At 45.6% G+C, this 27,718-nt stretch overlaps 1 protein-coding gene across 3 annotated transcripts in view; it reads right to left on the minus strand.

Annotated features, from left to right (window-relative positions):
• Positions 1–23,086, minus strand: part of KCNN2 (potassium calcium-activated channel subfamily N member 2) — a 338,557-nt gene extending 315,471 nt beyond the window's left edge. Inside the window, exon 1 of one of the 3 annotated variants that reach the window (XM_037020058.2) lies at positions 21,942–23,086. The gene's annotated coding sequence lies outside the window, so the exon portion shown is untranslated. The remainder of the gene's footprint in view (positions 1–21,941) is intronic. The other 2 variants (XM_037020057.2, XM_073222173.1) reach the window with 2 other exon arrangements.
• Between the last annotated feature and the right edge of the window lie 4,632 nt (positions 23,087–27,718).

A 27,718-nucleotide genomic window follows, 5' to 3' on the forward strand; every position in this document is an offset into this window, starting at 1 on the left:
TTTTTCATTGTAACAAATGGTATTTATCTCCTTGTGGAGGTTTTCATTTTAAAAGTTTACCTGAAAGATCTGCCCCTTCCAATCCCCCTCACATATACCCCAGCTTTTAAAATTCATGAGAGATTAACTCCACTGAAGACATTTCATTTTAAATGGTGAGAGAGGTTTTGATGGAACATGTCTGTTCTCACAAGAGACCTTAACAACTCAGAATGATGAGTAGAACTGAGACCAGCTTTCAAGGCATCCCAAAGACAAAAGTACGTAGTGAAGTGTCTTAAGTGTGACATTCAGCTGACACTTTTTTATTTTGCAGTGAGGAGACGGCGGAAGTGGGGAGGGAGGAAGGAAAGACAGGCAGAAACTTTGGTGGGTGTTATAAAGGCTTGTGGAACTGTAAATGGTAACAGTCCTTTTGAATCCACACCGAACTAGATTCTACAAAGGTTATTAGAACATTAAGTTATAAAAGCAATAATACGAACAAGGAACCATCGATGAAGGCTATACTAACTGAACAATTGGGATGAAGACTGAAAAGGAGATTTACAGGGAGAGACTGAATAGATCAATATGATAGAGATATAAGAAGTTACTCAAAGGTAAAGAAATTTTTGAAGGGAAGTGGCAACACAATCAAGCCAGTTCAAGGCACCCCACATGCTCATCCTTGGGTCTGCAGCAGAGAGAATGCTGTACTCCTCAGACCAAGTCTCTGTGACACAACTGCTGGGAATATTCCAGTGAGATAAGAGCCACCCAGGGCACAAAAGAGAACAGGACGAAGACACTGGCAGAGGGGACTTACTACAACAGTCCTGGATTTTTTATTTTTCACAATGATCTATCAGAGGGCCGATCCATATAAACTGTAGGAGCTGCCTCCTGTTCGCTCTGGAGAGACCAGAGAAAAATCACTGTGAATGAACGATCACCAGAATGCGTTGTCTGGACAGCCGACAGGACAAAAACTGCTGTAATTGTCTGAACGTCGACATGATTAGCAGCGTGTAATTTTTTTAACAACCATTTATACAGCACCTACCTTTATGTACTGTTCTAAATACTTTAAAAATATTAACTTATTGATCTTTGTTGCTATCCTATGAGGTAGGCACTATTACCCCTGTGACACAGATGAGTAAACTGAGGCAAGGGGAAGTTACACTTCCCAAGTTCAAAGAGCCAGCCAATGGTAGATCCCAGATTGGCACCCAAGCAGTCTGGCTCCAGAAGTCCACATGCTTCAGCACCAAACAGTCTACCGCGTACAGTAACCCACGAGTGTGAATCTAAGAGGAACCTGAGAGTGTCCTTCCGGCGCCACCCAGGGAAGATGCTCTAACTCAGTGAGAAGCACAGCGGTAATGTCAGCACCGGAGAGGCTGACAAAGCCAAACAGGACACACATACTCTGTACCTAAGATTTCAGGAAGTATACCACTGAACTTCAGTGTATTTTTTTTAATGTGTGTGTCAGACACTGTTTGTTGACTTAGCCCCTATTTCAGGAGCCTGAGAGTGGCCGTCTTCTCCCTAGAAAGCCCCCCAAGAATAGTGCAGGCACGGGACCTAAGTTTTCTCAAACACACCTGCACAAAATTCAATGTGGAATGAACAATGTGATCTGGCAGCCCACAGTGCGAGTACTAATTTTCTGACCAGATCGGGGCAGTGAAGGTCCTTTTAGGGCAGCTGTGCTGGAGCAATGGTGTTCCTGCTAAATACCCCTAAATAAAGAGGGTATTTCTCCTGGCTGTGTGCTTCTTAGTGCCAGCATTTCTGAGTTATTGTTCCTGAGGCTGATTCCCTGGGAATTCCAGGGATTTCAGGAGCTTTCTAACATCCTTTAATAGCAGTTCTTCCTTTAAATTAGCTAGACTACAGTCTGCTGTTTACAGCGAATTATCTTTACATATATGATATGTGCAACACACATGCATATATATATGGGTAGGGCACCAAACCCTTTGATGTCACAATAATCATTACTTTGCATGAAGCTCATGTTAAAAAAAAAAAGTACTCTATTTAAGAAACTATTTAGGACAGATGGTAAAGACATGGATTTTGGAGCCAGACTGCCTGGGTTCTAATCCTGGATGTCCCATCAACTGGCTCTTTGAACTTGGAAAATGTAGTTACCTTCTGTATAAATGACTGGAATCTAGAAGAGGGCATTAATTCTTCATACTCCTCAGTAATAAAAAGTACTACTTCCACAATTCTACATGTAAATATGCTGACAGAAGTAGCATATCAGACTCCTGTGTAGTTATAACTGACAAACTGAACTGACAAATTATCATCAGGGTTGAAAGCTTTCTCTGTGAGTTTGACTAGTTGGCACCAGTTCTGAGGATCTTGATCATTGCTGAGGACACTGGCAAAATACTGGTTTCTGGACCTGCAAACAAGGACCAGACCCTGGTCTGTGGGAAATGCACTACGTTAACTCTGGGAGGTCCCACCTTACAGCTAACTGGCCTCTGTAATTGGCAGCCTAGGAAAACTTCTCAAAGGAGAAGATGCTTAGATTACCTTGACAGAATAGTGGCATTACCGGAATGGAGGAAAATAAGAAAAAGAATAGCTTTGGTGAAGGCACAGCTCTCATTGGAAAATATTAAGACATGAATTACAGCTGAAACTTGAAAAACATGGCAGTTCAACAATCAAAGAAAATGCTGGGGAGCAGCAGAAAGGAACCTGGGAGGGCCCTGTATCCCATCCTGGGACAGGAGTCAATGGAACACCCGTTAGGTTGAAACAAGAGAGTGCGTGGCCAGATTTCCATTTCAAAAGACGGTTTTGGTGGCATTGTGTCCCAGAGATGGGCAGCTGGTGAGACCAGCAGTAAGACGAGTTAGGAGATAACTGCTGGAGTCCAGGGTGACACAATGATAGCCTCAGCTGTCAAAGCAGGAGGGTGATAGAGAAGAAGGGGTGGATAAGCACTCTATTAAGGAAGTGGATCCTAATCAGATTGCTTTTCTACAAAATGTAGCAGTGACACAGTGAATAAAAGGCATCTGGGTACAATGTAAAATGTCTGAGTTGTTTCCCCAAAATTCACTCAAAAAATAAATGGGAAGAGCAGGATGTATGCATACTTTCAATAAATCAAACTTTCAAAAAATCTAGGTATTTAGCATAAACTTGCAATAAAAAACCTTCTCTGCTGGTATCCTTGTGGCACACCATGCACCTGGGGACATGTCTAACCACTTGCATTCCCTTTGCTGTACCTCTGACCTGACCTTCAGCCAGGATTAAGTGGTGAGGGAATAACAATTGAGGTGGGAGTGGAGTCCATCATGCCTGGTAAGGGAAAGGTGGGTGGCCCCACTGCGGAGAGCAGTCCATGGTCAAAAGGCACTTGAAGACAGCTAGAGGCAAGACTGGGGAGTCAGAGGCAGGCAACTTGCGATCCAGAACAATGTTCACTGATTTTCAGACTTTCACCCTATAACAGGAAAATTTTGTTGCTGGTGACAAGGCAGAGACCAACAAGAATTTAGAGAAAAGGAAAATAAGGCTGGCCTCAGAATCCTATTAGCAAGAAACAAATTGTGACGAACCCCCGTTAAGTAGTTTAAAAGTGTTAGAAATCTACAGTTGAAAGCATTTAATCTTCAACAGTACTTAATCTTAAAAACTAGAGAGATGTTAGCACAAATGCTTTTGAGAAGGCACATCACTAGCTTATCCACTCCCACAAAAATCCTGGAGACAATGGGCTGCATGCTCATTTTTTGAGTGGGAGCGCTAGGAGTGGGATGTAATCTCAGGGAAGCCAGAGTGAGGCAGGAATGTACCAGGCAGTGTATGCAGCTTCACTGCAGGCAAAGCTGGCTACAGTCTTCTGTGTCAACTCCTGCTCTCGCAATAGTCTGCAGGTAGCAGAAGAAAGGCAAGCCATTTATCAGCAAGCTCTGGCTGCCCTATCTCTTTAGTCAAAGTCCATTCCATGATGCATCAATCCCCCCACAATCTGGATTGTTACCTGGCCCCTCCAACAGCAGAGCCTCTGAAGTTTTCCCTTGTCAGGGGGTGCTGAAATGCATGCCAGCAGAACTGACACCTGCCTGGGCTTTCCCCCATGGAACTCAGTGTAAAAGGTCACTGGCAGCTCTGGCTGGACTCTGAGGCCCAGGGTGTGGACAGGGCTAAGCTGACTTGGACTAGTGAATCAATAGGGTCTGGTATGACCACAGGCCACGTGTAGCCATAACATTTTTATGTGGCAGTAAATTTTCTGTGAAATCATTATTTCTTGTATATCTTATAAACTTGAAATTGAGTTTCTGGCCAAGTCTGTCTTCTAAAAGGGGCAAAATCTTTCACGTAATATTTAGAATTTTTTTTAACAATTCTCTTCCAAGTATGATTGACCTTGAGGCTAAGCACATTTGTTTTGGAAAATACACCCATTAGAATATTTCATGTAAATATTAATTTTTCCACATTATCTTGTAGAACAACTTCCCTAACCAGAGGTTACGTGTACTTAACCAATCTTGTGGCACTTAACCATTAACCACGACTTCGGTGACTTCATTATAATAGTCCCTTATTAAAAACATATCCAAAAATCTCCCTCCTGGAAAAAAATTGGTCTGTATTTGTCAAATAAATATGGGAGTCTATCTGTTTAATTTTAAAGTAAAACACAACATCTCCTTCTTCCACACTTGTGAAAACCACACACAATGTCTATGATTAATGAATTGTAGGAGTAAAATTATGTCTGCAAATAATATATGGAAATTTTAAGAATATCCTTTAATATCAGGCAAGTGAAGACTAATGACATGGGAAGATGCTCTCAAAATAACTGGAGTAATAAAGCAGGAATCAAATTCTATATATAATATATCCAGGCCCCGTGTGGGAGGAGGAAAGTATGGATCCCCACACAAAAGAGAAAAACAACAAATAGTAATGAAATTACAGATGATTATACTAAACCCCTTATTATATTTTTCCATTCTTCCCCAACTTTCTATACTATTGCTTTCTAATCAGAATTTTATAATTAAAATGAATCTAAAAATACCTTGAACTGAACTATACTGAAGCCAAAATGTTTCATAACTTATTAAGTAGAAATTTAATCATTTATATCTTGTTAGAATAAAAACTGAGTGAACAGAAGGGTTTGAACAATTCAGAGGAGTAACTCTTATTCTAGAGACAAAATCCAGGAGAGTTTGTTCAAAGTATAGATTCATTTCACCAATTTCAATGCAGCAGGTCGGGGTGAGATCAGAAAGCTGCATTTATCAAGTTCCCTGGTGATTCTAATGCAGTTGATTGGGGCCACGCTCTGATAAATACCGGCCAAAAAAGAAGTCCAAAGCATCAAAATTTCACACAGATTCTCCACATACAGTCCAGAAGCAATGAGATTCCTCTGTCCCTACGAATCTCAATCCTCTGGTTCCTGGGACAGATCCTCCTATGGAACATTACACTGTCTTCTCTTATTCTGACCCATTTAGAAAATTCAATATTGGCTTTCCCCGTGAATTGCCAAAGGAGAGAAAACGGACTGTTCTGTCAACAGTGGCATTTAAGGTTGTTTGAATGTCCTCATCAAGAACCGATAGAATGGCACTGGGTTTTTTACATCAGACTTCTGGGTTCAGTTAATGTGAGTCTGCTGAAAGTTGGGTCCTTTTTCAGATAACTGACAAAATTAGGCATGTGAGTTCTCAAAGCTGTTGTCTCTTCACTAGGAGGTAGTGAGCCCCTTTCCCACAGTAGTGAGTATTCATTATTTTCACCATCCTGGCATCCTTTTCCATTTTTCTGGTATAGCACCTCGAACTTGCGCTGGGTAATAACCCCTCTTCTACCCTCAGATTCCTCCCAAATCTGAACATGGCCTATCCATTTAAACTTCATCCTAGATTTTTCTTAAAACAAAACTAAGCTTTAGAGGTAAAGCTTAAATCTGTTTGTGCATGTCATGAAGCCACAAGAGAAAAAGCATGACTAAGAACAAAGCTGTACCAGATGGAAGTAGAACCAAGAGTTAGAGTGACAGAAAGAAAAAGCGAGAGTTCTTCACTGATTGCTTAAATCCTGGATTTAGTTGTTCCTACCTGACAATACCTCTGTATTTTCATTTAGAAAACCCATCCTTACGGGGAGCAGACCAGCTGTGCATTAACATCATGCCAAATCTCCCTCATTTGAGAATAAGACGAACGGAATAACTGTCACTAGGGAACACCACCACCACAGGCTTAGAATTCTTTTCATCCAAAGACCATGCACATGCTGCAACATGGGGAGAAAACAAAGGCACCAAGCGCTTTACAAATCTTTGTATATTGCTCATAAGAGTCTTTCCATGATTACTACTTAGGAATATTTCTATAAAACTCAGAGGAAGCCCAATCTAGGGGCCCCAACTAGGAAAGAAAGGTTGATGCTAAACATCAATCACCTAAGTCATGAGAAAAAAGAAGGGAGGTTACCTGTAGACGGGAAAAGCAATGGCCAGATTAACTTTACAGATTTTAATTACAGACAAACTTCTTTTTGGCTGCCTTTCTGAAGTTAGTTTGACCTTCACCACATCTATACTTAATCACAAGAAAAAATCTCATCAGCAAATTGCTGAGAAACCAGTGGAAACATTTTTTTCCAGAAAAATTATGCACTGAACAATAAAACCTTCAATGGGTTCAAAAGACTTTTGATTCTGTTATATCATGGTCCCTATAGTCAGGATGGGACCAGGTTGCAAAATGTAATGATATCAAACACATAAAGCTATTGACATTTAAGATCCAGCCAGCCTCATGAAATAATGAAACATGTCATAATGTATACACTCAAAATCTCTTCCCCTGTTGCAAAGAAAAGGCCTGGCTAGGAAAAAAGTTAATGGTTCATCAGAAAGGACAGATGTTCTGAAATGACAGCTCACAGGTGTCCTGCTTCTCTCAAGGCTATAAAACACGCACACTCCCTTCTATCCCGGAAATATAAAGACTTGGCTCTGCAAAGTGGTAAAAAAAGAACCAAATCCTTGGAGGGGGCGATGCAAGCAGAGTTGCCTACAACCACTTTTGCAAATGTCCAGCAAGAGTGCTGTCTTGGATAGGTTGACAGGAAGGAAAAAGACCAGTCAAGACAAACAGCCCATTCCTGTTGGAAATGATACTGAGCATATGGCTAAAAGCAGAGTGGGAATCTGTAGTAGTGGGTCTTCTCAGCCTCAGAAAGTTGTTTGCAAAAACGGTATCTGAGTAAGATAACTCATGGTCTTTGTTATGGGAAAACCCAATGAGCATTTCAAAGAATATTGCTTCTCTCTCACTTACCAACTTTACATTTCCCTGTATGGCCCCGGAAGAAGGCTGGTTAGCCAGAGACGGTAAGATTCCTCAAGGGAGGAACAACCTAAGACAGGCACAGTCGCAGGGGGGCCATCAGGTGAGAAATTGAGGATCAATAGAGGTGAGGCTTAGAACCTCACCCCCCCTGTTTTGAGAGAAATCTTCTGCATCCGTGGATGTTTTGTTGCCCTTATCTAGCTTGGATTAACACTAACACTTAGTCTATAGGCACACACCTGATCATCTACACTTGCCCTCTTACAGCACTAAATTATGCTTTCTATCTGTATTTTGCATCTACCTACCACTTCAACATTTTGTTTAAAAAAAAAATAAGGGAGAAATGTGGGATTCACATATAAATCAAGTATAAAAATCAAATGAATAATCAAAAAAAAAAACCAATGAGCAGTTAAACCAAAACACCCCAAAAACATTATGCACCTTCTCAGATCCCCTCAACCTTGCCCTCCTCTCTGTCTCACGGGATGAGCACCTCACCCACACACAAGTCCCACCACTTTTGGACTTGGGAAGAACGCTGCAGTGTGGGGCATGGTGCCTGGATTCCCAAGCAGTCCTGAGAGCCAGGAGCAGGTGGAGTTCGCCTCCAATGGTGCAAAATCAACAAGAAATGAAACCTGGGCAGCTGGGAAGCTAAGTTCCTCTCTTTTTCTCTCCCATTAGCTACCCCAAGGGATCATTTCTCCTTGCAACCCTTCTGGAGAAGCCCCAAAGGCGAAGGGAACATGCACGTGGGGTGACATAGTGTGTGTCCCCTCAGCTAGTGTGGTGATACCTGGCACTACGAAACATCACAACGCATTTTTTTTCCTGCCTTGTACTCTTTGGGGTTTTGGTTTGGTTTGCACACCCCAAGCAAATGGATAGCACTCTAAGCACTGCCTTGGGCTCTGCTTTCTAGAGGATACATGAGGGGGCACCATTGAAGCTACTGTGTCAACAATGGCAAAATCGCATTGCTCGTTATCACTAATCATTTTTTTTAATTAGTAACAATTTTCCCTTCTAATATTCCCTTCTAATATGGGTTTGATTTTGCTTTGCACTTTGATCTGGAGATGACAAATAAATCATTCCTTACTTATACAAGATAATCTGAACTTCCTACTTTATACAGTTATTATAAATAACTTGCCAACAAGTGCAAGGAATACACTTGTGTTCCAGCTATATATTGTTTCATAACAAACCACGCACAATGAAATGATTTAAGGCAAAGATGAGGAGGCTTGCCTGCATAGTTCTGATCCTGGTGGCACCAGCTGGGGTCCCTCATTTGGCCAAATTCAGCTGTTAGCTGGGCTGAGCTGGACCAGAAGGTCCACGAAAGGCCCCGCTGCTCCTCCAATGTGGTGGCTTGCTCTTCAGAAGCAGCTGGCATTTGCTCATGGCAGTGTGGACTCAGGGGTAAGACCTCACCCATGGAGGCTGGATTCCCGGAAAAAGGAAACAAAAGCTACCAGTCCCCTTCAGCCTGGACTCAAGCCTCAGAACTCATTTGCATTAATTCTTATGTACAAAACAACTCAGAAAGGCAGCATGACACAATTAACAGGAAACAGATACCACCTGTTGTTTTAAACCACATGAGGGCAGAAAGATGGAGGTATTTAGGGCTGCAATCTTTGGAGCTTATCTACCTGGGGGATTCCAGACTCATCTGCAGAATGGAATAATCTGGGGACCTTTGAAAGCTACAAGCACCCAGGCCACACCCTAAACCAAGTAACTCACAATGGGGGACAGAGGTGATGTATGGTATAGACTTTAGGCATCAGCTTCTTTTCTAGAAGCTTCCCAGGTGATTCCTACATGCAGGTAAGTTTAGCAATGCCTGATCTACCACAACTTCTGAGAAAAGCTTTAGAAAAGCTGAAGGTTCCAACTGGCAGTCCTCACTTACACACAGCGCCAGAGGATTTCAGCCCCAGGCAAGTTCACTCTGTATTTGTTGACACCGAATAATGACAACTGAATGTTGTGGGTAAAGGTTATTCTCATAGTGGCAGGTCGAGTGCTAGAATCACGTCTACATCCAGCAAGTCCACAATCAAAATATGCCTCTGCCTCCGCCTCCATGCAGAGCACAGGGGCAGAGGTCTTTATATAGCAACACAGACAATAATGGCTCATGGCCAACACATGAATGAGCCTATGCAGTAGGCCAGTTACATCATCCCACTTGCACAGTGGGCAAGTAGATTAGGGTTAAGTGAGCATCCCGGCCATCGGAACTTCCATTTTCCCTATACTCCACCCCTCCAGGATTCTCACCTCACAATCTACATGTCCTCAATCTTCTAGGATGGTCCCTGTGCGAGAAAGCTGGAACATTGTAACCAGATTCCACAACAGCAACAGAGGACACAACAGACACGTAACAACAGATGTAACAGTAGTCATCTTCAAGACTGAGGTCAATTGCCACCAAGTGGTCATTCCAGCTGTATTCAAACTAGTTCTACTCACATGAGTTCATGACTCACACTTTCCATGGGAGGCAGGTAACAGAACTGCTCTGTGCACACCCAGCAACCCCATGTGTTGGCAGTTTTTTGTAGGGTGTGTGCACAATCCATGGAGACACTGGAGGAGATTAACCTTAAGGGCAATAGGACACATGTTTTCATGCCACCAACATAGGCAAATCTTGTCCATCAGGTAGGATGCATGCAGGGGGGTGGTCCTGTGAAGGACTGGCAGAAAGGGGCTCCGTCCGGGTCTAGTATACGGTACCTTTACTGCTCTCCCTGTGGGGTTACTGAGGTGTCTATGTACAGTGCTGTTCAAGGTGCTTGCACTGGCCTTAAAGATAAAAAAAAAACTCCCAAGTAAGATGCTCCTACCTTCTGGCCATTCAGGGTACACTACCATGATCCATGGGGGCCACTCTACTATTACTCCAGGAACACACAGGAGGCCAGCTTCCAGGCCTTGACCCCAAGGTGCCAGGAGGGTCAGCCATCGCCAGTCCACGTGTCGAACAATCCAAGGCCACTGAATAGAGTCTCCAGGGTTCAGTGCAGTTGGTGCTGGCAGCAAGATATTATTCTGGTGGCCAAACCCCAGCTTCAGCAATTCCTCCTTGGTTTGTATTTGCAGTTGTAGAGGGGAGAGAGCAATGTGAGTCAGCATGTCCACGGGGCTCAATACTCCCTTTGGGGGCTTCTCATTCAAATATCATGGCAATACCCATAAATGCACTGACCAACCCCACAGTGTCTGACTTCAGGACAGATTTTAACAAGCCACTGTACCTCTCTATCATGCCTGTCCCAGTAGGGTTCTATGGCACATGAAAATTCCACTTTATCCTTAAGTGCTGCACCCATTCTTGTATTACATGTCCAGTAAAATGGGTGCCTTGATCATTCTCAATTACCTGCAGTTGGCCACAGGCTGCAAAGAGATGCTCTAGGCCTCTTTTGGTCATTTGCTGGTCTGTGCAACCAGAAGTCCAGTAGCTGTGTCCACAACAGTCATGACATATCGATACCCTTCTGATATGGGCAGAGGCCCAATAAAGTCTGTCTGCCACCTGATGAAGGGTGTTGGCCCCTTAATTATCATCCCAGGTTGCTGTGGGACTCAGGGTAAGTCCGTTTTAAAGCACACAGTACACACCTGCCAGGCTCTGCTGACTTCTTCAAAGGCTAAAGGCAGGCCCCACTGATGGGTTACAGCCCACATTGTCTTCTGCCCCACATGCAACAAACATTCATGTAACCATTGGGCCACATCAGAGGCAGGCTTTCCTTCTAGCCACCATACCTGGACCAATTCATCTGCTTCATCATTTCCTGCAGATGCTAGTGGCAAATGACCTGTTATATGATACACTGTAACTGTTTTAGTCTGACCACAGGCCCATTAAGTCTTGCTACACTCTTGCCCCAAAGGAGTTGGTGACCAACTTATCAGCTCACATGGTACTGTGTCAGTTGCCACAGAGTCAAGTCTCCATAGATGGCCCAGCTGCCAGTGTAGACAGTTACTGGGGAGGGCTCCTGGGTGAACACTGCCCACAACTCTGCCCATTGACTGATCTTCCCCTCACCATCTTCCATCCATATTGTCAGTCTTAGGATGGAAAGCTATTGCCCTCCATTGTGAGGGGCTGCCCACAGCTGGGGCCGTCTGTGTACCACGCATCTTCAGGTATGGGGGCTCTCTGCAACTAATGACTCTAAAGAAAATTCTTGCTGCTTTTCACTGGTATATGTCACTGGCCCCAGTAAATGCTGGAGTTCTCCACCCAAGGGACTAGCAGAAAAGGCGCTATGCTGCTGCAGGTATGCACCTCACTTGGCCAGTGTAGGCATTTGTGCCACACCATTCCACAGCTTTTGGGTCTGGTCTCATAACCACCCTGTGATTGGATAGGTGGTTCTAACCTGTATCAGGGCTGCTCCAGTAATGAGCACCATAGCCAGCAAGGTGTGGTGTATGGCAGCCAGTTGTTTCCCTATTAAGGTGTACTGTACCTCTGCTCTTTTCCAGAACTGTGACCAGAATCCAATAGTTCGGCAAGTTCATTCAAGCCACTGACAGAGACCCCAGCCATAACTATCTTCAGTTATGTGGACATCACAGGACCTGATGCATCCATCACACTCAGGGCCTGCACACCCTTTAATGGCCATTTTGCAGCAGTAAAGGTAGGTGCACATGTCTCATCCCCCAGTCACCTTATACCACCAAATGGTATCAGGGTTTCAAATGTGTGCCAAGTGTGGGATAAACTCTCTCTAGTAGCCTATAAGACCCAAAAATTCTTGCAATAGTCTTACAGTTGTAGGAGTAGGAAAGGCCTGGACTTTATCAATGACTGCTTCTGGTATAACCTTGGTCTTACCCGACCACACGACCCCCAAGAATTTGACTGACAAACCAGGTCCCTGACCTTGGTGCTGTTCACAGCCCATCCTTTCTCCTGTAGATGTTGCAGCAGTCTAGGTACTGCACCTTGTACATCTGAAAGAGAATCAGACATGAGCATGACATCATCAATATAACGGTACAGCCGCAGGCACCACTGGCTGTTTCTCACACGCTGCCAAGTCCTGGGCTACAAGCCTGTGACAGATGGTGGGGCTGTGGGGGCATCCCTGTGGAAGGACAGTAAAAGTCCACTGCTGTCCTTCCCACGTGAAGGCAAACTATACCTGACTTTCCTGTGCTGTATCAATAGAAAAGAAGGCATTATTAGCAAGATCCACAACATAATGGTATGTCACTTATTCAGGACTCCCTCAGGAGTATCCATGAGGGCTGCAATAGAGAGGACAGCAGCTTGCAGATGGGGTAAGACTTTATTCAGTTCTCTAGAATCCCTGGTCATGTGCAAGGAGCTCTCCAGCTTTTTTAACTGGCCACACTGGGGAATTAAAAGGGCTGAGGGTGGGCTTTATAATACCCACTCTCTCCAGTTCCTTTGCTTTTCTCCAATTTCTTTATACACCCCAGGCAATTTTTATTGCTTGGTATCAGTCACCCAAGGCACAGAAAAAGCTATGGGCAAGTGCTTAGCATGTCCCCTCAGAACTGCCTTAATTACATGTATCCTCAGCCTGAACTCACCTGCAGGGGTCTGTCACCCTAGACCCTGCAGGACATCTATCCAAAAGTATATTCAGGGATGGGAGACATAACCACAGTATATACTCCTTCGGGGGTATACGGCCTATTCCCAATGGGATTTGGGCTCATTTGACTTCGATAGCCTTTTAACAGTGAGAGTCCCAGGAAACTCATCAGGGCTGCCATAAATGAGTGAGCATTCAGCTCCTGTGTTCACCAGAGCCATGACATGTTGTACATTCACTGGGACCAATGACCTGACATTTCAACATGTGGCCTCTAACCCCCACCTGATCCCTCAGGGCGGGCACCTCGACCCTCTCCTCAGTCAAACCATATGACCCAGTTGGCTTCCTGCGAGGGTCCAGGTGAGGTCAGCTCCCTCTCCAGCAGGATGTCTTTCAGGCACACAGGCCAGACTTATGGCTTTGTCTCCGGCTTCCATTTCTCAGTCCTGACCTTAGCCAATGGCTGTAACTGCTGCTCTGGCTTCAATTGTTGCCACAGCTCCAGTAAGATTTTTATTTGACTTCCCATCCAATTTCTCTTTGTCTGCTCTTGCCTTTATCAAATCAACCCACATCTGGGTCCTCATGAACTTCACAGGGCACATTAAACTCTTCCTCTCAGTAGCAGACAGTACTCTTGTCCATGCCCAATCACTTCAGCCTCCCCCAAATCTGCCACAGTGCAGGTAACCACATTTACGGGCTGCCCTAAGTGAGGGGCAAGATGCCACTAGGGGCCCAAAGAGGTAGAGGGGAGCTTTTGCAGAACCTTATCCCTCATCTCTGTGGTAAACAGCTCCTCATCCAGGCCATGATTTACTGGGCTATAAAGTGGTCTTTTTCATGCCCAACTCCTGTAACACCTAGTTGGAGCTTGGCATATGTCTGCCATCTAGCAGGGGAAGATGGATAAGTCACCCTGAATGGACCATACAGTTCAAAGGGCAGCCATTAGCCATTCGAGAAGGAAATGGGCACAAGGGGTCTGGTGTGCATTCTGCAGTTGCTGCGGCAAGGGAGGATGAGTTTCAGGGAAGTCAGTTTTCCCATCTCTGATCCAGACAGGAGTCTATCTGATCAGATCAGATTATCTTCTCCACAATGCCCCACAGTGATGCCATCTCAATCTTCAACAATTTTTTACTTCCTCCACAGCACCTCGCAGCTTGCATTCTCATGCTGCCTCTTCTAGTTCATCTCGCAGTGGTACGTATTTCTCTTTATGACCTATTTTAACATGTAAGAAATAGCCAACCACAGCTCCCACCGCCATGTGGACACTCCGTTCCCCTGAGGCTCCCTATCTCGTAGAGGACCTGCACTACTGCCTCAGGTGTCATCCCACTTTCCCCCAGTCCTGGGGAGGAGCTCACTCCTCTAGGAGGAAAGCCACCTCAGACCGTAGACCCATTGGGTGACACCCAAGTATCTCCTCACCCATAGTGGCATAGTGCACTATTTCCCCATCCACAGGGTCAGCCTGCTATAGTACCCTTCCCATGAGGAAAGCTACTTTCATTTTCTCAGTCTTCAGTAAATCCTGCCAACTATGCCAAATGTAGCACCTGAGGATTTCAGCTCCAGACAAGTTCACTCTGGAGTTGGTGAAAATGAATAATGACAATGAAACATTGGGGGTAAAAATTCTTATACCAAGCTTTATTCTTGCAGTGGCAGGTCGAGTGCTAGAATCATGTCTGCATCTGCAAGTCCACAATCTGTCTCCACCTCTGTCCAAAGCACTGGGCAGTGGTCTTTATACAGCAACACAGACAATAAAAGCTCCTCGCCAACACATATGTAAGCATGCGCCCACAGAGCAGGCCAATTATATCATTGCACATGTGCATTGGGCAGGCAGATTAAGGTCAGGTGAATATCCTGGCCATGGAAACTTCCATTTTCCCTACACATGTTACCACACATCATTTCACAGTATGTTCAGTGGCTTGTCTTGGGTTTACTATTTAAGCACAACACCAATCACTTCAAAGCATAATAATGTTGCCAGGATAAGCCAGCCTAGCATGCCTCATAGGATGACCAACTTGCTAGTTTGCGTGGCACTGAGTGGCTTCCTGGGACACAAGACTTGCAGTGCTAAAGCCAGGACAGTTTGGATCAAACTGAACAGGGGGTCCCCCTGGCACTGTCTTACCTGCCTGAGTTAGAGTGGTCATGTGCTGCTGCGTTTTCTTTCTGAAATACAGTCTCATTTGTGAACACCTGAGTATCCTCAAAATTAATGACCCAGACCCTTGCTGGCTGAAGTGGGTTCCATGGACCTGCAGCTCCACATCAGCTGAAAGCTTGTTACAAACAGAAATCTGGAGAAATTCTAACACCAAATCATAATCTCTGGGAGTAGGCCTAGGAATCTGTGTTTCAAAAAGCATGAATTTGAGAAGCACTGACCTGGCCTGCCATGTTTTCCCCTTCATCTACCTCTACCATTCCGCATAAGGCAAAATCAGATTTCTGTTTTGCAATAAACATGTAAAAAGCATAGAAGGAAGATGCAATTAATGCTAATTGGCCAGAGGTGCCTCGACCAAAGCAGCCAGCATCTTCTGACACACACATGATAACCGTCATTTTTTTACTTAGTTTTTTGTCAGTCGTTTATCTGAAAGACTGTATAAGAAAATTTATATCCATCATACAGTCTGGAGTCTGGAGGGAGGGATGTGCAGAGCAGAACTGTCTGCCCGTCTCTTCCAGAACACATCAAAGTCCTCAATACAAATCAGATAATAAATTTTTCTCCAATTTGGAAGGAAAAAAATTTCTCCCTTAAAGTTAAGCAGAAAATCAAGCTTTATCTGTGACTGGAGGCTTCGTTTTCAATTTGAATTAATAGTAAAAATCAGGTTTCTAGAAATCATGCTCTTTTGAACTGTCTTAGGCTGAGGTTTACCTGGGCATAATGAAGAATTCTGCCAAGCAAATTAATACCCTAAAATTTTAACCACCTTAAAACAAAAACAGATTTTCTTTTAAGGACTTAACTGTTTATAGTCAACAGATGTGAATTACATATGAGTCATATTTGTACATGAAAGAAGAGATTCTCATGCAAAACACTTTGTTAGAACTACTACTAAATGAATTGAAAGTACATCAAAGATACTTCTTAAAACATTCACACACACACACACACACACATGCTGTAATTAAGGTTTTTTGCTAATTCAGACAACTCTCCCTGCAAACAGATAAAAAGTTTTAGTAGGATTTCTTTACCAGCCAATTAACATATAACTTGATCCCTAATGTACTGAAACAAATGGAATTTTAAAAGGCCTTTTCTAAACTCACCTTTGATAAATGACAGCTTTTATTTCCCTTGTGTTTCACAAACTTCATATTTAAATACAAAGAAAATGACCAGTTAACCAATTTCCCCCCATAAGATATTATAATTAGTTATTGTGGTCAGGCTAAAGATCTGGGGAAAGAGGCTGCTCCTTCTGTATGTCTCATCTGCTACACCAAAACCGCTGCACTGCAGGTCTGGCAGGAGGTGTCTAACGGCCCCACCCAGACGTTCTGTGGCAGCAAAACTCCTATGCTAATATATTTCGCAAAGATAAAAAAAATATAGAAGTAGATTTGAAAAACACATGTTCTCAGCAACAAATTCACTTTCCCTGGGTATAATCACATGACAAATTAGTCTGCGAGCTTTGCTTTCCCCAGCTAAATTTTCAAAAAGAAAAAAGAGACAGCATATTCCTTTTGCAAATAACCATAAACAGATTTTAATTACTGGCATATCCTGTGTAGAATCTCCTAAGTGTTTCATAAATGACCAGCTGCAGTTAAAACATCTCTGAGAAAGAGTAAGTAAGGTACTCCACTTTTCATGAGGCTGAAGTGACTCCTGTGTTCTGTCCCCAGTCAGGAGAAACACCCAGCAGTATGACTGACTGACCAAGCGTTGCACAGTTGAGAAACAAAAAGATGCTCTTGGTGCTTGTGCACAACTCATCAACCTAGTGTCTCTCTCTGCTCCCTTAAGGGGCATCACAACCCTCACCCCGGCTTTGCCTCATGACCAGTACCAAGATAGAGCCCTGGAGAGCAGAACAGTGCCATAAAACCACCTGACCGGGATGAGTGGTCAGTTTAAGTCTACAGAGAGCAAAGGTCCCAACAGGGGCACTAAGCCTGGCCATCACATGCAAAGAGTAAACTTGGAATCAAAACTAAACCCCAGCCCCACAAGGGTGGCAAGCTACACAGACTCCTGATTAAAACAACGGAAGGACAATGGAAGAAGCTGCAAGACGGGTCATGGCAGGGTCTCACTGAGGACAGTTTGCCTTCCTTAAAAGCATCTGTTCAATGGAGTCTTAGATTTCATTCATAAAATAAGAGCGGTGATCTCTACTAGCCCTATAGCTGTTATGAAAATCAAATGAAATAATTCAAAGTGAACGTGATTTGTACACTGTAAACATATGTGCAAATACAAGGGGCCATCGCTACTACTATGTTCGCACCATTCTTCCCAGAGCTGGGCGGGGGTCCTGGGGTCCTGGGTCGTGCACCAGAAGTGAGCCCATGAATGCATATCCTCTGGGGTGAGGGATTATTTAGCTGCCTCCCTAACTAGACCATGATTTCCTTGAAAGCAGAGACTGTGTTTTAGTCATCACTGCTTCTCCATTTACACTGGGAGACAGTCAATCGCTGTTTACGGAATGTCGAATGAAAAAATTCTGAATCCTCACTGTTATTCAGGCTCCTGCTGGCCGCAGATTACGTGCCGTGGAATACTATGTGGAGTGATGGGAGGAATGAAACACAGATGCCCATGTGCCCAGGAATAGTTCCCCATCTGCCAGAAATGGCTCCTTGCTCACAGCCAGAGCACGGGTTCCTCTGGATAATGATAACTCTAAACTCTCAGAATGAGAAGCATTCCTTAAAGCTGGTCAACCAACGATGCATGGAGTATTAAATGTCTTGGGAAATAATAATAGCTGAACTTTGTGTCCTTGTTATATGCCAGGCACTGTGCTAAAAAGTTTCACGTCAAGGGGCTTTGTCATTAACCACATTTTACAGAGGAAGACATGGAGCCTCTGAGATTAAGTGACCTAACCTTGGTCACATGGTTAAGTAGAATTGAACTCTTGGTCAACTTTATTCCAAATCATGTATTCCCAAGCAATACTGGACTCAGCTGTCTGCGAAACAAGAGCTCTTTAAGACAAGGCGATAGTCTCATCTTGATCAGCCAGGCAAAGAATTCTTCCTCCTCCTGCCTGCCTCTCTGCCTTTGACAATTCCTGCACACGTGCCACACACAAGCTGGGCTCGGTGCTGGCACTAGAATACACCGGTGGACAGATGAGGAAAGGGACAAGCAGGGAGGCGTGAACCACAATGAGAGGGTGGTGGCTGGGAAAACATGGTGACAGGAGGGAACCCTGTCAGGCCCAGATGCAGTAGGGCAGGGCCAGCCCCAGGCCTGGCACTGGGAGGGTGCTGTGAAGGCAGGTGCTGCCAGGGAGGCCTAGCAGAGGTGGTACCAAATGGCACAAAGGACAGCACAGCCTGAGGCCTGTGGGGCTGGGGATGGCAGGCACATGACCACCAAGCACAAGCTAGTTCCTGGGGATTCTCATATATGCCTGCGATCCCCTGGCCTTCAAAGCAAACCTCATGACTCCATCTGTACCAACTGCCTGGGGTCCTCTGGTTCTGCCCCTGGCTCCTCCCGCCGCCTCCCAAATTCACTCTGTCCCTGCATTGGCAAGACCGGCTGCAGGCTTGGCTGAGTTCCTATTTCCAGCCCAGTGTCCCTCATCTTCCTTCTCCGGCCCTTGGGGCCCTCCTGGACACTGTGTGTGTTCTGTCCTTGTCATTTCTGGCTGCTTTGAAGAGCTCTCCATACCTACATGTGTCCCGGGCCCCAAGACCCCTGGGTCGCATCCTCCCAATGGGTTGGCACCACCATTAGACTTGCTTTGCCCTCAGGAGAGATTGAAAACCACGCAACCTCAACCATAGGTGCTGGCAGGGGGCAGACCCCAGGATATTTCCATCTGTATAGTTTATGCATCCTTCTGCTGTCTACTTGGCCTGTATATACTGATAGCCTATTTTACTTTACACTTTGCTGGGGATAAAAAGACACATAAAATTTATCTGCCCCAAAGGAATTCAAAGTCTAACTAAGGAGCACAGAACTTGAATTATACCATCTACAGGCTTAATCGTTCCCTTATGCTTTTTGCCCCCGATTCTCCCTAAAGCTTCAGACTCAGACCCAGTTCATACCACATGCTTACATGGTTTTCTAAAGCATTTCAGAATTCGTATGTCCACAGTAATCCATTCCCTTCTCTGCTCCTCCTCTTCTCTGTAAAGAGCATCAATATTCTCACAGTGAAAAAGCCAGGAGTTCCCTTCGATTCTCTTTCCCTACGAACCTCTCTATACACTCCATCAACAAGTCCTGTCCCTTCTACCTCTGACATAGGCCCTGATCCACCACTGGGCTGCTGCCGGCCTACACAGCCTGCACTGTTCATTTGAAAAAGGCACCCTTCCTCCAGGACCTCACAGCCCTGCCCAGGACGCTGCTAGCAGGCCGAGCTTGGACCGGATTTCAACCTCCACTTGACCCCCAGGCTGCCTCCCTATGCGGCAAATAACCTGCAGGGCCACAGTCACACTCCTGCCACCACTTTCTCGGCACTGCTGCAGTGACCTTCCAGCTGTCGTCCCAACCACCACCCCCCCCCCATGGTCTATTGCCTACACGGCACCCAGGGTGGCCTTTTAAAATCTTACAACCAGTCATTTTATTTCCCTGCTTAAAAACCGATCTTCTTTATGTTGACCTACCTCTCCAACCTGTTGGCCCACCCTTACTCTGGGCACCCTTCTGTTTCTTAAGAATATCAAGTTCCCTGCCCTCTGACCCAGGTGTCTACCTTGTGTCCTTTCCTACCCGAATAGGTTAGTCTTAGTATTTGGTTCATCATATACTCTCATCATTAGTCCATGCATGCCCTGTCACATTTCATTAATTAGTTATTTTAAATAATGTAAAAAGTACACCTAGCCCAAGCAGCCAAAACACAGCTGGGACCTTGCCACTGACTTGTCTCTATATACTCACCGGTTTCTCCCCATCTAAGGTAACTATAAACACAAATCTAATGTCTATGATTCCCCAGCTTTCCTACCTATATAGTCTTATTGCATATACATGTATAAATACGGGTGTGTGTGTGTGTGTGTGTGTGTGTGTGTGTGTGTGTATATATATATATATATATATATATATATATATATATATATATTCCTAAGTTGTTATGGGTTTTTATTTCAGTACTTTTTAATATCATAAAAGATTATCATGCAATATGTAATCTTTGAGATTTAATTTTTTCTTAATATTTTTGCTGAAATCCAGTCACACTGTCACTTTATTCATTTTTGACGACTGTATAATATTCCTCTGTGCAACAATATCATACCAATTCCTACTCCCACCAGCAATGTTAGACAGTCCTGCAGATCCACATCCTATTCAACAACCTAATAATGTCAAACTTTTAAATTTGGGGCCAACCAGTGGGTACCAAAGGGTATTTCAATGTGACTTTCCTTTGCATTTCCATAACTGCTATAGATAACCACTTCCCACGTTCACTGGCTATGTGTCTTTCCCTCTTCCCAATGCTTCAAGGTATCAGCCCCATGTCCCCACCACAAAGAGAGCTTCTCTGACCAGTCTCCTTGTGAGGACCCCACACTCTGGTATATTACTCTGTTTTCTTTTCTTTGTGGTATCAACCACTACCTGATATTATCTAGTTTGTTTGCTGACATATTGTCTTTCTTCCTCAACTAAAATACAAGCTCCAAGGATCTTGGTTGCTTTGTTCACTCCCCCAACTCCAGTGCCTGAAACAGTATCAAGCGCAGTGCAGATGGAAGAATGTATGATGACCAAAAAATATAAAGGATTAATGGTTGTGTTCTAGAGTCAGGTGCTCTGAGTTCCAATCGCAGCTCCCCTGTGTGGTTATGAATAAATTACTTAAATCATCTGTTCCTGAGTTCCACCCCATATAAAATAATAGTAGTCCTTACTTCATTGGGGTGTTACGAGGTTTAAATGAGTTAATACTTGTCAAATTCTAGAACGATGCCACAAACATACCGAAGTGCTGGATAAATGTCACTTATTATTAATGTGTGATTAATGTTTTTACTACTCCTTCGTTTTGAGAGTACAAGGCACAGAACTAGTCTGCCCCTAATGAGCTTCCTCCGCTCCCCCACAACCTCCGTCCCCTGGTCTTGTAGATGCCAGTCCCCACAGCCTCGAGGAAAGTAGAAAGGCCTTTGGCAAAAAGTCAGAGGAGAGACAGTCTATTTCCAAGCAAATGTTCTGGTCACCGCACACACGAAGAAGTTGAAGGCAGCAGAGTAAGTGTTCAACACTGCCTGATGAATAAATGACTCATAAAACATCAATCCATGCCCCCTGTAACTCCAGCATTACATTACACACAAAGTCACAGCAGTCTCCCACTCTCCCTCGATTTTGGTTCATATTGTCAAAGAAGGGAAAAGAGAATTTAAAATGGTGAGGACCAAGAAATAAAAGTACTGGGTAAGGAAAGAGGAGAGCAGAGAGTTCAGGCAGGGGAGAATGGATGGAGGGGTTGAAAGGAAATGTCAGGTGGCCCGAGGCACCGGCCTCCGGTGTTGAACATAAAAATGCTCAAAACAATCGCAGAAGGGGGAGTCCCTCTACGAGCCACCCAGAGGAATTCTTGTTTTTAAGGTCTGCGTGGGGGCCGGGGACAGGTAAGGCAGAGGAGGCCTGCGGTGGGGGGGCGGAAGCCTGAGGCAGACTTTATTTCCCCATCTCGCCTGGGGCAGGGTGGTCACCGTCAAACCTGGGGCCCCCAGTCAATGTCACTCCAGTCCGCGAGCTTACCTTGTTCCGCCACCAGGAGCCCCGCTCCATCGGGAGCCTTCATGCCTCCAAGTGGTAAGTGCGGCCTTGGTTAAATGCGCCAGGAGGCCAATCCCAAGCGAGACGCCGCGGAGGTTCCTGCAGGTTCTCTGGGAAAAGCTGTTTCCATTTGAGAAGGGGCAGGACTCCCGGCCAGGAACCAGCTGCCTCCCGGGAAGTCGGGTTCTGCGGCCGCCGGCCGCCGCGGGAGCGCCGGGCGCCGGCCTTCGCCCCGGTCCTGGGCGCCGGGCACCGCCGGAGAGCCCGCGGGCGCGTGGCGGGGGCGCGGCGGGGGGAGCCGGTCCCTGCCTCCCGCTGGCGGCCGCTCAGCGTCCACCCTGGGAGACCTCGGCTCCCGTTTGCCTGTCCCGGCTTCAGCACCGAGCGCGGTAACACACCGAACCTGCTCACTGGATGCCCTGCGGGGACCGGGGACTCCCTCCCAGCCGAGTCCGTGGCTGGCAAGCAGGAGCGCGGGCGGCGGGGCCGGCAATGCTCAGGGCATCGCCGACCTTGAGGCTACAGACGGGATGCATGCGCCAAAAATAAACCGCGCACGCACCCTGTCTCCGCGGGAGTCCCCCCCGAGGAAAGTACTGTCCTTAAGCAGCGTACAGTCCCTTGGGGGTAATTGGGGAACCCTGCGCTGAAACGTGTAAGCCAACATAAGCCCCAAAATCAAATTTGGGGGTGGCTTTAATGTTAAGGTTTGGATTTGAGCCGCTTAAACACAAGGGGGAAAAAATTGTTAAGACATGAAACATGGAACAAACCCGCGCAAGTGTGTGCATTGAGGTGTGTGCATTTCAGGCGTTAACCCGAGCTTCAGAGGAAAGAGGGGGCGCGAGAGAAATCAGAGCTGGTGGTTTTCCCGGTGCGAGGTTGGAAACGCGTCCGGCCCTCGTCCCCAGCTTGTTCGCCATCACCCGCTCCCGACGTCGCAGGGAGCAGCGAGGCATGGAGGGGGTTAACGCGCCCGCCGCCGCGCCGGCTTCCCCCGGCCGAGGACGCGCTGGGGCGGGCGGAGGGAGAGCCCGGAATCTCCCGCCCGCTCCCCCTCCACAGGGCGCTTCCCGCCCCGATCTATTTATAGCGCCACTTCCAGCTGCTGCAGGGGACTCACCAGCCGAGCTGAGCATTCGAGCTCCGAGAGCTTTCCGGAGACAGGGGATCTTTATAAATCCTGTGCACGGTGGAAATGCTTCTAGCCTGTGGGTTTTGATTGCTACTGTTCAATCTATTTTGCATATATTCCATTCCCAATTTAAAAAATAAAGAGCCAAGGGGATTTTTGAGACAGGTGAATTGCAGGCAGGCAGTTATCATGTTGGAGGCCTTTTGTTAAGGGGTGCCTGGAAAAAGAACCCAAATCAAAATCCCCCATGGGTGGACTGGCTTCAGGATCATTTCCTGTTTTCTGCAATACTCAACCTGTTTGGGGTTTTGGTCTGTCAGTACATGGTCAGAAAGAGGAAGGATGAAAAAAATCATGTCCTCTGCCATCTGATTGCCTGCTTAGGAGGGACTTCACAGCTGACAGCATAATACACCCAGCTGGAGGTCCTGAGTCAAATCCCACAGGAAACCTCCAAAAAAAAAAAAAACAGGCTAATTAAGGCGCATCTGGGTTCCTGGCTCCAGCAGGTCCTGGTAACAGGAGAAAACATCTGCTGCCCTGAGCTGTTACCTGCTGCATAAGATGGAGCATACTGCACCAGTCTAGAAGGTTCTAACGCTCGTATCTTGCCCAACCCTCTTACTTGAAATACTCCTTCCTGAAATGGTCACTGAGCCTCTGTGCTATGCGGATCCCTGAAGGAGTCCTGGGAGCTGCAGAGAACACCAAACATCACCTGTTCTCACAGAACTTAGTGAAGAGGGCTCTGCCCAGCAGCTGTGGAAGGAAGCCTGGAGACCCCACCACCACGCCACCACCGGGCACCCCAGCAGGTCTGAGGTGAGGGTGCTAAGTGAGAAACACACTCACTGGTCCTCAATAAGGGGACACGGAGACAAAGAGAACAGCAGAACGAGGCTTTAATAATGACGGTCTTGCTAGACCAGGTTTCTGGTGAGCAGGCACACCTGAGGCCGTTGGCACCAGTAATTTATCTCCTAGTGCGCGAGTCCCTCCCCTGGTTCCTCATCAGTGGAGTACTGCAGGGTTCACATTCTTTCCTGGATGTTGCCTAAGCCAGTTATATCCATATTAGGCCTTCCCTTACATTTGTCTTAATTTTATTGGTAGGTTTAAAAAACTCAAACAGGTATTGCCAAGTCCTTACGGATCCCTGCCCCCCCACCCCCACTCTCAGCCTGAGCAGCTTCCCAGCGTATTTTCCACCACGTGGCCCTTTGTTAATACCTCACTGTTAACATGTTCAAACCTCCTGGTGGGAATAAATCACATTTAGTTTTATGCTCAAACACTAAGCCCCTCTTCCCTGTCCTCCACCTTCCAGTCTCCAGGTTTTTCTTTTAGAGCGGACCCCAAAAGAGTGAGAGGTTATTACTTAACTGTATTTAATCAGAATGATCCTAGAATGGGGCTTCTAATATTTTAACTTCCCAGTTATCAATGGGCTAAGCAGAAACCCCTTTGGTTGAGTTCCTTGTTGAAACGCTCCCCCCACTCCCCCCCCCCCCCCCCCCGCATTCATGTTCCCGCCCTAGTAAAGAGAAGATACTGGACACACTTGACTCTCTCTGAATGCCTCAGGATCCAGTAGTAACTTGGTGCATCCGGGAAATGCAGGAGAAATGCCCCGGAGCTCCACGTCCAAGGTCATCCTGGCTGTTTATGGGATCTCCTCGAAATTACTTTCCCTTTTTAGGCTTCAGTTCCTTATCTATAAAATGTGAATAAAAGTAATAGTAGATCCCTCCTGAGTTTCTTGTGAAATTAAATGTAATAATCTACATAAATTGCTTAGACGAGTGCCTGGTCTATGGTAAAGCTCAATAGACTTTAAATATTATTTTAGACATTACACATTATTTCTGCATAAATATGAATGAAGTTGATTTGGTTCAATTTATACAAAGAGGCATTTAATCAAAATCTGTTTTATCTGAGTAAATCCATTATATAAGTGGGTTTCCTTTTCATTATGCTAAAGAAGCTCCCCCAAGGCATTCCATATATACAGGAGTCCTCTGGTCACTACATTTTGTTCTACCAGGGAGAAAAAATATCCCCTCAACAGGCCTTTAGAAGGTCCTGCTACTAATCTACGTAAGATACACTCAGACACCTAGGGTAAAGAATCACCCGCTTACAGTGCCTCACTGCTGCTTGAGGATAATACTTTGATACATGAAAAGTTCTTTAAGCACAAACACACTCCATGAAGTTTTCCAAGGGACTATGAAGAGGAAATATTTTTATTTAGCTGAAAACTCTTAGCTCATCACAGGTTTGTATGGTGTCCAATTTCTCCTTCTAAAAATTAGGCTCCAGCAGGTAAACTGGGTCCTGCAGAGCAGTGCTCCAACAGAGAGGATTAGGTACCGATCCCCATATCCATCCTCCATTTCTTTAGAAGAGAAGCCCCGGTGTTTAGATACTCTGCTAGACATGGTCTGCACATTCTAGTCAGCGAGCTCTACGACAAAGTGTCATGTGTCCACGATGGCAGGGATGGCAGTTAAACAAAGGCTCAGCAAGATGGACTTTCACTCACGAAGGCTGGCCCAGGTATCTGGCAGCAGTGAGTACACTGAGTCCCCAAATGGCACCATTACCTGGAGTGATCAGCCAGCTTTCTAGGGCCAGGTTGATTACAGTCCAGCTTTCTAGTGGCAGGTTGATTACAGTGGACCACTTTCATCATGGACGAGGCAACACGTTTTTACTGGAAGAAACACTTACTCTGGATATGGGTTTGTCTTCCCGGAATGCAATGCTTCTGTTAAAACTGTCACATGTGGACTTATAGAATGTCTTATCCACTGTCATGCTTTGCCACACAGCACTTCTGGTCAAGGAACTCAGTTGACAGCAAATGACGTGAGGCCAAGGACCCGTGCTCACCCAATCCACTGGTGTTACCAGGTTACCCACCATCCTGAAGCAGCAGGCTTGACCCGCAGAAATGGAGAACACGCAAAGGTGTGGCTGGAAAATTATTTGATAAAGAGATAACCGGTGAGACTCGTGGTTTTAATCAGCCATTTCAGCAGAAGCCAGGAATAGAGACGGGATTATACCAGCAGGGACCAGGGGGAACAGAGGCAGGATGAAATGAAGGGAGGCTGTCAGAATTCTGAGATTCTGCAGGATGGGACTGTAGAACTAACTCTCTGGCTGCTACCACGCATTATCGTGGGTGATTCAGAAATGAGCAGGGCTGCCACTGACACCACAGACCTGCGAGGTAAGGCCATCTCCTCCTGTTTCAGAGAGCAAGGCAGTCTTGTTCTCATTTTCACTGGACCACACTGCCTCAAACAAGGGTCTCAGGGGCAAGGCCATCACTCCAAGCCTCAGAGGCTGGTGCTGCCACCCAGAGTCACGCCCTCCCAGGCCTGGGGAACGCCGAGGATGGAGCCACAGAGGATATTCTTGAGCCATAAGACCTAATGGGGAAAAAAGATCTAATGGAATTTGCCTTGCTAGGTCTTGGACTTAATTAAACCCGAAAACCCTTTTGTCTTTCCACTTTCTCCCTTTTAGAATGGGAATGTCTGTCCTACGCCTGTCCATTATGTTTTGGAAGCACATGACTTGTCTGGTTTCACAGATTCACAGATTCACAGCTGTAGAAGGATTTGACTCAAAATGAGTCGTGGTTTGGTTCTCACCCACGCCTGATTGGGATAATATTAGATGAGACTTTGGACCTAGAGTTGGTGCTGGAATGGGGGCTGCTGGGATGGGGTGAATGTTTTTGCATGTGCGAAGGACATGAAGTTTGGGGGACCAGCAGGCAGAATGCTATGGACTGAAATCTCTCCCCTCAAAATTCCTAAGTTGAAGCCCTAATGTCCAGTGTCACTATATTTGGATATAGGGCCTTTAAGGAGGTCATAAAGGTTAAAGGAGGTCATAAAGATAGGTCCTAATCCAGTATTCTGGTGTCGTCATAGGACAGAGAGGGGCATCAGGAGCCAACACACAGAGAAAAGACCATGTGAGGACACAGCAAAAAGACAGCCGCCTGCAAGACCAGAAGAGGCCTCAGGAGAAATCCACCTGCCAGCACCTTGATATTGGACTTCCCACCTCCAGAACTGTGAGAACACATCTCTGTTTGTAAGCCACTTAGTCTGTGGTATTTTGTTATAGCAACCTTAGAAGACTAACACAGGCTGTATCTGAGAAGGTAAAATAAAAAAGAGTGGAGCTCACAAAAGAACTGGTTGGTTTTCTAGTAAAAGTGGAACAGAGTAGAGAGAATACAAACTATTCAGGGTCTTGCAGAGTGAAAAGGCAACATTTTCTTGACTTTGAAGAATAAAAGGTAAGCTTGAGTATGCCTTAAGAGAGAAATGATTCATTTCTAAAAATCAACTTTATTTACAAACAGAATTCCTGTATTTTAAGTATGCAATTTGGTAAGTTTGGGCAACTATATTTAGCCAGTCAAAACATAGAATATTTTTATCTCCCCAAAAGGTTTCCCTCACATCACTGCCCGATCTCTCCCTACTCCTGGCCCCACTCAGCAGCTGAACTGCTTTCTCTGCTAAATATCTGATGGTGCCTGCCGTCGAAGTCAAACAGTCTGAAGGGGAGGCGTGGAGCTGAATAAATGTGC

This window comes from Manis javanica, chromosome 14 (genome assembly GCF_040802235.1).
Source record: "Manis javanica isolate MJ-LG chromosome 14, MJ_LKY, whole genome shotgun sequence".
In the NCBI taxonomy this organism is placed as follows: Eukaryota; Metazoa; Chordata; class Mammalia; order Pholidota; family Manidae; genus Manis; species Manis javanica.